Raw genomic sequence first — 13,512 nt, forward strand, 5'->3', positions numbered from 1 at the left:
CGTGAAATATAAAACGAGCTTTCTATGGGTTTTAACTCTTAAACATTTTAAGTATTTCACTGTTTCCTTGTTGATGTGGTTTATTTAATAACCAACCATCCTGCATGGCGAAGTATGATTCAAACTTTATATTACAACTGTGAGATTTTCTGATTTTAAATAAAAAACTGGAGAGACATGACAGCCCATCAAATGCCACTGCACTCAGGGGAACCACGCGCGCCGCACGCGCCACGGAGACCAGATGGCTGTCTGTTACCGAGCCTTCAACTCCATCCCCAACCCCACCCCACATCCATCCGTCCATCGACCCCACCCCCCACACACTCCTCCTGCAGCACACTAGCATCATAGCAGCCTGCATCCATATCTCAGCCACACACACACACGCTTTTTTTCAACTTTACACGCACGACACATGATCTCCACGTAGTTTTGGCGTGGATGCCCCATCTGCATGTTTCTGATGGGTCCATGTTGTTGTCCAACTGAAATAAAGCACTCTCGCCCCCCTGTTTGGAAACTCTGTTGCAATTGTCTCCCTCGGCTTGACTCATGGATATGTTAGCGTCCAAGCTTTCTTGCAATGCGTGTTTATCAATATGATATGGTGATGACGAGACACAAAACTCAATCTGTTGGTGGAGATAGAGATGCTGCTCTGGAAATGCAGATTATACGACTCCGAGGACAAGGTTATTGTTGGAAGAGTTTTACATAAAATATAAAATAGTTTACACTGGACCGCAAACATTGCATTGAAAATCTATAAGAACATTAAGCTTTGATCTGACATGAAACCTCGCAAAACAGAAGCAGAATTACAAAATTACAATTACTAAATTCAAGAATGTAAAGCCAAACTCCTGAGCAAAGAGGCTTGGATTTCACATAGAGACTTGTTACAAATCAGTCAATGTATATTATTGTATACTAATAAATATATGTTTATTCGTATGCTGTCCATTGTTTCTCCGCCCTGCATTAGATGAAGCTTGATGTTTTCCCTTTTAAAAGAGCAGTAGGATCTGATGAATGTTTGAAACCATGAACATGGAATTGTTGGCGGATATTCAGCATAATTTAGGATATTTTTGCGACTTGAAATTACAATTTTAAAAAGTCTACACAGTCGAAATGTGAAGGTTATAATCGTGTAGACAATATTTTCTGCTTCAACAAAGCCAAGCGTTGTCCTGGGGCACACTTGCTGCACGCGTCCCTGACGGCCCCAGTGGGATGGACGGATTGGGAGAGGAGGGGGGGTTGGGGGGAGGTACACTTCTCCTCCGTTTTTCTCTTACGGTTAGAGTCCTCTTTTGTCTTTTCAGGCAAATTCGGCGTCAGTAACCCATCTGTGCAGGCCGGATAACAGGGAGCCTTTGTCTGAAAATGTTCCAACACTTCATGGGAATTAAGAATCACATGTGGGTTGTGGGATGGGGGAGCAACAGCAAGACAGACTCCACCTAACTTTTGCTTAAGCGTGATGTAAACTGAGAGAAAACGGCCAGCTTCGAGGTTGTTCTCATGAGTCTCAAACAATGGACGACGGTTTATCCAACAACACACGTTTTCTTATATGTTATGAAAGCAACTCGAGCACGACGTGAATACGTCAAGACAATCAGGTCTGCACTTGTAGGAGTATTATATTAATAAAATATACTTATTTAAGAAACGTTAATGAGGCCACGTGTTTTTCAAGTGAATATCCTTTGCAATGGTCTTCCCTTTATTTGACTGTTTTGCAAGAGAAGTCAAAGTTATCCTTCATGATAGGTCACCTGAAATCTTAACGAATTATATCCATTTTAACAATCTTGATTTTAATTATCATGAGGAAGACTCTCTGTCACTCTTAGATGTCTACTCTTAAAACATATTCTTATTCTGTATTCTGTTATTTTAGTGGTTTTATCAAAACGAATATTTAAATGTATCAGAAAACTGTATAGAAATAGGTTTTCAACAGCGATTGCTGAACAAATTACTGTTCTTTTAGAAACAAACTGTTGTTCTATTGTCAGCGTCAGTCTGTGACTGCAGAGCATCGAACTGGTCGTCAATCCTCTTATCTGTAAAATAAATAAATACAGTTTTTTAAATAGAGTAAAGAGTTTGCAAATACAAATGTTTACAACTTGACCAACCGAGCAATGGGGACTGTATATACATTTAAATGGGAACTCATTCTCTTCAGTGTGCTGTAAAGTTACCCATCATATTGAAAATCTTTACCAATTAAAGGACTGCAAAGATTAAGCCTTGCACATCTACATTGTGAGAATACAAATATAAATGTATTAATGAATGTAAAGTTATATCACATTTATTATTGACTTTGTTCCTTCTTGAATCTTCAGATCACAATGTTTTAAAAACGTCCTCCATATTAATACATCATGCATACCATAAACAATAAACAATTTAATAAACTAAATAAAGTAGAAATAATTATATAAATGAATAATTCATTTAAAATGTATTTAAATGTTCTATATATTGTTTGAACCGTAATTGTGTGTGTGGCAATGAACCAAACTCATCATAGAGCTTGTTTGTTTGTGAGCAGGATGAAGAAATATAATTGGTTTACACTTTTCAAACATTTTTACAGAAGATCCAAGTAGGATCAAATGTAGTTAGTAATTTACTTTTGTGGCATGACCTAAGTGTGCATGCATTATCTTTTTGCTTCCACGTCTTGCTCTTACAGACCATAAACAGAATGGTCAAAATGAAAGCAGCAGTGGCAAACTGTCCTTTTGTTGAGCAAGCTTCAAAAACACTGATCCTACAATTTCCATAATGCACGTCAATAGCAGTGATTCAATTCCTGCCTCCTAAATACATGCATCCTTTAAACCAACACCTCCAGCGTTAATAATAGATGCTGGATTTTCGGAAAACCTGGAAGTGTCACGCCAAGCCAAATATAATGCTTTAATCATCAGGAAGGTTTTTTTTTATTACATTGCATTTAGCTGACGCTTTTATCTAAAGCGACTTACAATAAGTGCGTTCGACCAACAAAATACAAACTTGAAGAAAACAGAATCATATAAGTACATCAGGTTTCATAGAGCCAAAACATTTCAAGTGCTACTCAACTGGCTTTAGGTAAGCCAGTCCTTTATTAGTATATAAGTGCTTTGTTAATAATTATATTGCTCGAAGTGGAGTCGAAAGAGATGAGTTTTCAGTCTGCGCCGGAAGGTGTGTAAGCTATCTGCTGTCCTGATGTCAATGGGGAGCTCATTCCACCATCTTGGAGCCAGGATAGCAAACCCACGTGTTTTTGCTGATGGGAACTTGGGTCCCCTTTGCAGTGAGGGTGCCGCGAGCCGTTTGGTTGATGCAGAGCGGAGTGCACGTGCTGGGGTGTACAGTTTAACCATGTCCTGGATGTAGGAAGGGCCAGATCCATTCGCAGCATGGTACGCAAGTACCATTGTCTTGAAGTGGATTCTAGCAGTTACTGGAAGCCAGTGAAGGGAGCGGAGGAGCGGCGTGGTGTGGGAAAATTTAGGAAGGTTGAAGACCAGACGAGCCGCTGCATTCTGGATGAGCTGCAGAGGTCGGATGGCACATGCAGGTAGACCAGCCAGGAGGGAGTTGCAGTAGTCTAGGCGTGAGGTGACGAGAGCCTGGACCAGAACCTGCGTCGCTTTCTGGGTCAGCTGGGGACGTATCCTCCTCATGTTGTAAAGCGTGTATCTGCAGCAGCGGGTTGTAGCAGCTATGTTTGCAGTGAAGGACAGGTTGTTATCTAGGATCACACCCAGATTCCTTGCAGTCTGAGTCGGGGAAACAATAGAGGTGCCGATGTTGATTGTTAGGTCAAGAGTGGGACAATCTTTTCCCGGAAGGAAAAGCAGTTCAGTCTTGTCAAGGTTGAGCTTGAGGTGATGAGCAGACATCCACTGAGAGATGTCAGCTAGACAAGCAGAGATGCGTGCGACGACCTGGGTCTCTGAGCGGGGAAAGGACAGAATTAATTGGGTGTCGTCAGCGTAGCAGTGGTATGAAAAACCATGCAGGCTAATGACTGATCCGAGCGAGTTTGTGTACAAGAAGAAGAGGAGGGGACCAAGAACAGAGCCCTGAGGGACCCCTGTAGTTAATTGACAAGGGTCGGACTCCGACCCTCTCCAAGTAACCCTGTAGGTGCGGTCTTTGAGGTATGAGGTGATGAGGGAAAGTGCAGAGCCTGAAACTCCAAGTTCTTGGAGAGTGCGAAGGAGGATCTGATGATTCACCGTGTCGAATGCAGCAGACAGGTCCAAAAGGATGATCACAGAGGAGAAGGAGGCTGCTTTAGCAGTGTGCAGTTCCTCAGTGACAGCAAGGAGGGCAGTTTCTGTGGAGTGACCTGCCTTGAAACCAGACTGGTGCGGATCCAGAAGGTTGTTCTGATGGAGATAACAGGAGAGTTGTTTAAAGACAGCTCGTTCAAGTGTTTTAGACAGGAACGGGAGGAGAGAGACAGGCCTGTAGTTTATAACATCAGACGGGTTGAGAGTGGGTTTCTTTAGGAGAGGGTTTACTCTTGCCTCCTTGAGACTGTTTGGAAAGTGACCAGAAGTTAGAGAAGTGTTGATGAAATGGGTAGAGAAACGGTAGAATATCAGGAGCGATAGTCTGAAGAGGTTTGAAGGGATAGGGTCCAGAGGACAGGTGGTAGGGACGGGCAGAGGTAATGAGGGTAAGAACCTCACTTGGAGAGAGAGGGGAAAAGGAGGTCAGTGTGTGGGTGAAAGGAGGGTCTGGTGACCCAGCGGTGAGTATAGGTGAGTCAGAAAAAGAAGAGCGAATATCATCAACCTTTTCTTCAAAGTGGTTAACAAAGTCGCTTGACAGAAGGAAGGAGGGGGGAGGGGCTTTGGGGGGGTCCAGGAGGGATTAGAAGATGGAAAATAGTTTTTTGGGATTGGAATAGGAAGGTTGGATCTTATCTTGAAAGAAAGTGCTTTTTGCCTGAGAGATCGAAGCAGAGAAAGAGGAGAGGAGAGCCTGATAGGTTAGGAGGTCGTCATGGTGTTTGGATTTCCACCGTTTACGCTCTGCTGCCCGAAGGACGGTTCTATTAGCACGCAGTGCGTCATTTAGCCAGGGAGCAGGAGGGGACTGACGAGCCTGCCGAGATATGAGAGGACAGAGAGAGTCCAGAGAGGATGAGAGAGTAGAGAGGAGAGTTTCTGCAGCAGAGTTTGTAGGTAGGAGTTGGAACGAGTCAGAGGAAGGGAGGGCTGAGAGCACCGACGAGGCAATCCAATATTTTGGAAAGGTCCCTTCTGAGCCACAGAATATAGTAGACAATGGTGTATGTACTTGATGTGCACATTTAGCTCACTCAGTTTAACTTTGCATATAATTTAAATCTATCACCAGATATAAACATCATTCCTGCAAAACGGGATGTTTCCTTTGGTCCAGTGCCAACATTTTCAGTGTATAACTGCAGCATGGTAAAGTCTAGATAGAGACGGTGGTAATAGCAGGTCTGTCTCGTGCACAAAGCTCAGACACATGCCCAACCCCCACTGTGACCTCAGTTTGGACAATCAAAACGGAACAATGTGGGTCTCATGTTTGAGTGGTTACTGTATAATGGGACAGTTTCACTTTCCTCCAATTTAAGGCAAACATTTCTTTAATGTCTCTCCTTTTCCATTTTTCCATTTCCAATACATTTTAACTTAGTCATCTGCAAAGTATGACATGTTACATTTATTATAACACAACTGGTGTAAATAATAAAACAGTAAAAACTAAAAATTAAAGGAATTGAGCAGAGTAAGCTTTAAGTTTGAAAATAAGTCAAGCTTTTTTTATGAGTAAAGAAAACACTTTTCTCTGCCATTTCTGTTTGTTCTGTTTTATGGAGATGCAAATACAATCTACAAGATGACTGAACAAACGTTTTTGTTTTGTTTGTTGTTTTTATATGTCATCCACTGATAGACTCTGATCTGCATCATTTAAATAATGGCACCTCAGTGTTACAGTCTCCAAGTTCTCCTCTAGACTTTGCTAGGGTTTTGGACTGTCTCCCTACTCCAGGATGCTTCCAACTACAGTGCTTAGGAAAGCTGTAGTGAGTTATACTTTATCCGAGGTGCTGGTGTTAACATTTACCTGGACAATAAGCCACACATAAGCGAGATGTTTGCCAAACTTTGTCTCATGCTGAGAAAGAGCAAAACCTGTGCGTGTAAGCCGTCTGAATAGACTAAAATAAATCAGCAGAGCAATACCATAATATACAGGAAGCTATATTGCAGGTAGATTTGTGAATATATTGTGACTGTATCCTCATTAAATTACACGTTTTGAATAAATGTAATGTATTTATTCAAAACTTCTCTTTATGTATGTTGACCATAAAAAATGTTCCTTCAAGTCTGACACCCAACACTTTGGCCTCTTAAGTCTACTCAATGGCTACCCCTTGTAGCTCTGTACTTCGAGCTGGCCTCGAGCCAACTCTCAGACTGAGTTGTTCACTTTAAGCTTGAATTGAGAGACCAATTCAGAAACCAACATTTGCTCTTCTTGAAGCATTTTGTTTAACTAAATTCTGCTGTTACATACATTGTTAAATCATCAGCCTAAACAGCATTGCACAGATTGTTTTTCCAAAAAATACTGAATCCTTTGGGGAGGTCCTAGCTGCCCTGTGGAACTCCGCATTGGTCTGTATTAATGTCTGACAGCGTACCATTACACACAACAACAAAAATCATCCTAGTTATTGCTTTAGTTTTAAATAAAGTTTGCCAATTTACAAATAAATGATCAGTCTATAATTGTAATGCTTATTTTAACAGTGAGAATAAAAATATCCAAAAGAAAATCCAGAAAATGAAATTTTATAAAAGATAAACATTTATTAGCATTTAACGGTGGGAAATAAGTATTTGATCCCCTTGCAAAACATGTCTTAGTACTTGGTGGAGAAACCCTTGTTGGACGCACAGAGGTCAAACGCTTCTTGTAGTTGGTCTCCAGGTTTGTGCACATCTCAGGAAGGACGTTGGTCCACTCCTCTCTGAAGATCCTCTCCAAATCCTTAAGGTTTTGAGGCTGATGCTTGGCATCTTGAAGCTTCAGCTCCCAGATTGTATATGGGATTAAGGTCCGGAGACTGGTTAGGCCACTCCCTCACCTAGATGTGCTTCTTCTTTAGCCTGTGTTGCCTTGGCCGTATGTTCAGGGTCATTGTTGTCCTGGAAAACCCATCCATGACCCATTTTCACGTAGCTGAGGGAAAGAGGCTATCAGCCAAAATCTTACGGTATACATGGCCCCGTACATCCTCTCTTCGATGATGTGAAGTTGTCCTGTCCCCTTAGCAGAGAAACACCCCCAAAGCATAATGTTTCCACCTCCGTGCTTGATGGTGGGGATGGTGTTCTTGGGGTTATAGTCAGCATTTCTCTTCCTCCAAACACGGCGTGTCAAGTTGATGACAAAGATCTCCATTTTGGTCTCATCACCTATCAGCTTCTCCCAAGCCTTCTCTGAATCATTCAGATCGTCATTGGCAAACTTCAGGCAGGCCTGTACATGTGCCTTCTTGAGGAGGGGGACTTTGAGGGTGCTGCAGGATTTGATCCATTGTGGTGTAGTGTGTTACCAATAGTTTTCTTGGTGAATGTGGTCCCAGCTGCCTTGAGATCATTAACAAGTTCCGTGTAGTTCTAGGCTGAGCCCTCAACTTTCTCATGATCATCAATACTCCATGGGGCGAGATCTTGTATGGAGCACCAGACTGAGGGCGATTGATGCTCATCTCATCTCATCTTTTTCTTCCATTTCCGAATAATCGCTCCAACAGTTGTCTCCTTCTCACCAAGCTGCTTTCTGATGGTCTTGTAGCTAATCCCAGCCTTCTGCAGGTCTATACAATCTTGTCCCTGAGGTCCTTAGACAGCTCTTTAGTCTTGCCCATGGTGGAGAGGTTGGAATCTGATTGATTGATTCTGTGGACAGGTGTCTTTTATACAGGTAACAAGTTGATATTAGGATTACTTTTCTAAAGGAAATGGATTTATGTGACCAGTCTGTTGGAGCCCGAATTCTTGTTGGTTGCAAAGGGATCACATAGTTATTTCCCACAGTTAAATGCAAATACATTTTTATCTTTTATATAATGTCAATTTCTGGATTTTCTTACAATTAGACTGTTCATTTCTTTTTAAGTTGGCAAACTTGCAAAATCTGCAAGGGATCAAATACTTATTTCCTCCACTATATGTATGTTGGAAATCAGGGTTGATACTGTTTGAAATACAGGTACATCTCAATAAATTAGAATATCATGGAAAAGTTGATTCATTTCAGTATTTATATTTAAAAAGTGAAACTCATACTATAGATTCATTTCACATAAAGTGAATTATTTCAAGTGTTTATTTGTTTTAATCTTGAGAATTACGGTTTACAGCTAATGAAAACCCAAAATGCAGTTTCTCAGAAAACTAGAATATTACATAAGACCAATACAAAAATGGATTTTAAATACAGAAATGTTCATGTTTCTGCTCTCAGTATGTGGTTGGGCCTCCTTTTGCATGAATTACTGCATCCATGCGGCGGGGCATGGAGGCGGTCAGCCTGTGGCACGGCTGTGGTGTGATGGAAGCCCAGGTTGCTTCAATAGCGGCCTTCCTGTCGTCTGCGTTGTTGGGTCTTGTGTCTCTCATCTTCCTCTTGACAATACCCCATAGATTGTATGGAGTTCAGGTCAGGCGAGTTTGCTGGCCAAGTGGTCCATGGTCATTCACCCAGGTTCTGGTAGGCAATGTGGGCAGGAGCCAAGTCCTGCTGGAAAATGACACAGATGCCGTATACAAATACACTCTCCAAGATTAATTAACCTTGCTGCCTGAACAAACTTTGTGTTTTGTATGTTAGGGTCAACTTGCGGCGTTACACAGACTCATCCACTAATACACTCTGATCTGCATCGTCACCTCAGAGTGGCTTGACACGAGGAATGCGACACTTGTAGCCCATGTCCAGGATACGTCTGTGCGTGGTCGCTCTTGATGCACTGATTCCAGCCTCAGTCCACTCTTTGCGAAGCTCCCAGCTCCCCCAGATTTTTGAATGGCATTTGCTAGACAATCCTCTCAAGTCTGCGGTCATCTCTATTGCTTGTGCACCTTTTCCTACCACACTTTTTCCTTCCACTCATATTTCTATGAATATGCTTGGATACAACTCTGTGGACATCCAGCTTCTTTAGCAATGACCTTTTGAGGCTGTGTCAACGACTGTCTTCTGGACAACGGTCAGGTCAGCAGTCTTCCCCATGATTGTGAAGCCTACTGAACCAGATTGAGAGACCATTTGAAGGCTCAGGAAACCTTTGCAGGTGTTTTGAGTTAATTCGCTGATTGTGAGTGACACTATGAGTCTACAATATTGAACTTTTTTCAATATTCAGATTTTCTGAGATATTGAATTTTGGATTTGTATGAAATCATCAAGATTAAAATAAATAAACAGTTGAAATAATTCACTTCGTGTAAAATTAGTCTATATAATATATGAATTTTTAAATAGAATTACTGAAATCAATCAACTTTTCCACAATATTTTTGATATACTTTATTTATCCCCGTGGGGAAATTGTTTCTCTGCATTTGACCCATCCTAGTGTTAGGAGCAGTGTGCTGCCATTTTGAACGGCGCCCGGGGAGCAGTGTAGGGAATGGTGCCTTGCTCAGGGACACCTCGGTAGCACTTGGTCTTGCCGGGACTTGAACTGGTGACCTTCCAGTTACCAAGCCAAGTCCCTATCGACTTCGCCACCACCGCCCCAATTTTGGAGTCAATGTGATTGACATTTTTTTATTTTTTTATTTTGATATTCTAGTTTATTGAGATGTACCTTTAAGTATTGCTAAATATTTTCAAATACAATTCACTCCATACGTTTTCTCAAAACAGGCAGCACTAATGGCCATGATTCCCTGCTATTTTGTGGGATGAGTAAGCTTTGCTATTTTACAGTTTTGTGAGTAATTTCCTTAGATACATTTGAATGTATGCTTTAAAGCACTGTGCTTTAGCATGTTCTATGCATTATCAATGACCATTTCCAATAGAATATCATAAGTATTATATACATTTCCTACCTCATGTGAGCCACTAGTTTTGTCAGTTCACCACAGTTCAGTCTGACAGTCACTTGACGAGGAAAATGAGTTTCGGCAACACTTGTTTGAGACAATGAAAAGGAAGTTGTTAAATGTAGATTTTAAATTCACCAGCTTGGTCAAATTACTCTTGAGACAACCAGCACGAATACGATTTAATACAACTCCAGCAAGTTCTTTCTATCACGCAGCACTGAAAAGCATTTTTGCCTCTGGCTTGTATTATTAACTGTTGCCACTGAACCGCAAACTTCGTCTTTTAACACTCATGATATATCAGTATACCTATCCAGTCAAGACAAACTATCTCGACTTTGATATTATGCACTGAGAGAATATGGTACATTTTCCAGTGTCACGCTTCTTAACACCAGCGCTCATGTTAAACATCCTGGTAATATGTCTCAGTGCTGCCCTAACCAAATCACATACTTTGGACTAAAAATGTCTGCCTTATACAACCATTACTAAAAGGGGATTTTAAGCGCTGGATGGAATAACATTTGTCTTGTGAAATAACTGCATTAAAATTAGTACATTGCCAAAATTATAATTTTGAGTTTTTCCTACTGGGTATCACAAATCAGAGCAGTATGGACATGGTAAGCAGTGCAAGCACACTCACTTAAAGCATATAATGGAAACAAATTTAACTGCATCACGTAAGGTTAAATTGGAATTTACAGACTCGCTTTAAATTATGTCCTTATACACAATCTCCAACACTGATCATACAAATTTGGCAACAAGTTAAGGATAAAAGTGTATTAACAACATAAATCCATTTGTATCTAATGCCTTCAGAGATGGCCTTGCAAAACTTTGGTTTCCCAAAGTTATCAAAATGTAAGGGATACTGTTAAAGATGGGGTTCTTTAGACTTTTAAGGGCTCGTAGAGCTCTTCCCCCAATACAGACACAGCACTCACAGGTTATGCACTTTATCATGGCGAGACACCCCAGGTGAATAGGGTAATTTTTTTAACTTAAAGGTATCAGCTAGAAATTTCTCCAGTTAATTACTTACAATAAGGCAATTGTCTTTTGTATTACAAGTTTTCTGAAATAGCATGTTTAAATATGCAAATTATCCATTATCTCATTAAATATGCACATATTTTAACACATTTCAGGAATCGAAATCTGAACTTTGGATATAGCCAGATTAAAAATTCTTGTTTCATTTTGTAGTCATATTAGTATCTAAGGCTTTTACAGAAGGGATATTGGATATCTCTTTTTATCACTCCATAAATCAGAAAATACTGTCAACAGCCCTAAAATATCAATTTTCGCCATGTTTTTAGGTATACAATGTTGTATAATTCAGGCTATGAATTATATATGAACAAACCCTTCTGTAAAAGCCTTCATAATATTGATGGGAATATAACTGGAAGGTTTGGTGTATGTACGTGCTACTGAAGTTGAAATTTCGAACTCAGAGTAGGAGAAAAAACTCATTTTGAGAAAACGACCTTTAAAGATTGCAGTGAGGCGCTAGCTAAACCCTCCTGTTCTTTGGATGACAGCTTGCGCCTCGACGCACTCCGTGAAGGTATTTCATGTTCAGGGTAATTTTTTTTTTATAACCTTGCTTCGTGCAAGTGACAATTGTTGTTGTCTTCTCTGTGAACGTTTTTTTCGCCGTTCTTTTGGCATTTTGAGATTTCAATTTCTAGCTGAAAGCTAACCAGGAAGTGTTTTAGCACACCACGTGACGCATCTGAACGAATCACGTTGTCAGAAATTGACACCAGCCAATGAGATTTCGTTTCTTGGTTTAAGACCCCTTTGTGCTTTCACGATTGGTTGCTGATACAAAGGAAATTACCATATTTGGATCCAATGAGATTGTGCAGGAGAGACACAGCTTTCCAGCGATATCTCTGATGACATGGTGCACACAGCGGTCGCGGTACTTTATGTTACGTTAGAATGCTAACTTTTGGTGAATTTAGGAGAAATCCACAGACGCAAATAGACAAACTATAGTAAAATAAACACTTAAATGTGTATTTTGTACGTTTTCCTTCCAAAAGCCTGAAAGAAAACATGTTATGGAATCAAAATAGCACAAAATCTCAAAATTGACCAGTACTTGAAAAACGATGTTTTTGCCTGCCGTGTCTCGCCTTAAAACAAGATGGCCATTGTATTAAAATAATTGCCTCTACCTAATTGTGTGCATTCAGGTAGACAGTTGTTATCTTAACAACTCAGGGATTGTTCAAATCAACTGTTAGGAGTCAGAAACCAAATTGGAATAAGTCATTTAGAAGTGAAATGGGAAGCACTATATAGTCCGTTTTTATTATTTTAACAAGAGACATAACATTACTAATAGAATGTACTGTACTGGCTGCAGAGAATAAATCACCAGTACTTCCATTTATAACCAAGAAGCAGAACTGATACGTTTTGGGTCTGCACATGTCTAAAGTAGGCTACTGTATTTGAACTCTAAACTCTATCGGCTTGATCCCCCCCAAAATAACCTTTCTGGCCAAAAAACTTTTTTTTTAAAATTTTGATTAAAAAAAAAACAGGAGAGCCCTAATCACAGCCAACACAGCCATGCAATGGAAAAAGGATCTGGCATTATGATGATTATAATAATAATATGCTTGTACCGTGTTGTATTATTCGGCAAAATGTCAGACATATAAATGCTTACCTGCATAATGCTTTATTGTATCTTATACAAAGTCAGGAGTTTAAAAAGTATATCAAATAATACTGAAACTGCTCATTTTCTTTTGCAACAAAAGTGTTTTTTTCATAATAGAACTGCACTGAGAAACATCAACTTCAGGTTGTGCAATCATGTGTATTCTTTATACAGAATGAACATGAAAAACAGAAGTAGGTTGCCGGAAATTATTTAGTAAATGTGGTGAATTCACGGTATGCCTATATAGAGAATAACCATGTGACAATAGTCAGATCACGAGTTATAAACAAATAATAAAAGTATAAGCTTGCTACAATCACAGGGCTAAAAACAATTACTTAAATAATCGTATGGTAAAAGTCCTCAGGAACACGTTTTTTTTGGTGACGTTAAATCTGTCATTGTAATTCACAACTGCAGTCATCTCAGTGTGTGTCCACTCAAACAACCAGTCGAACTTTTTCCCACCAATTTGGCGGCAACTAGAGGGGCGCCTCTCATGTGCGACAATAGAGCAGCTGCTGAGCCTCAATAGGCTCAGGGTGACCTGCGGCTTTATGCGTTTGCGCGCCTTTTTCATTCCTTTCATATTCTGAGATTTCTCTTATTGAGACGTCAGGGTTTAATGATTCAATCAACATCCGCAAATCACCACACAATTAAAAA

The sequence above is a fragment of the Gymnodraco acuticeps genome, unplaced genomic scaffold (genome assembly GCF_902827175.1).
Source record: "Gymnodraco acuticeps unplaced genomic scaffold, fGymAcu1.1, whole genome shotgun sequence".
Classification (NCBI taxonomy): Eukaryota; Metazoa; Chordata; class Actinopteri; order Perciformes; family Bathydraconidae; genus Gymnodraco; species Gymnodraco acuticeps.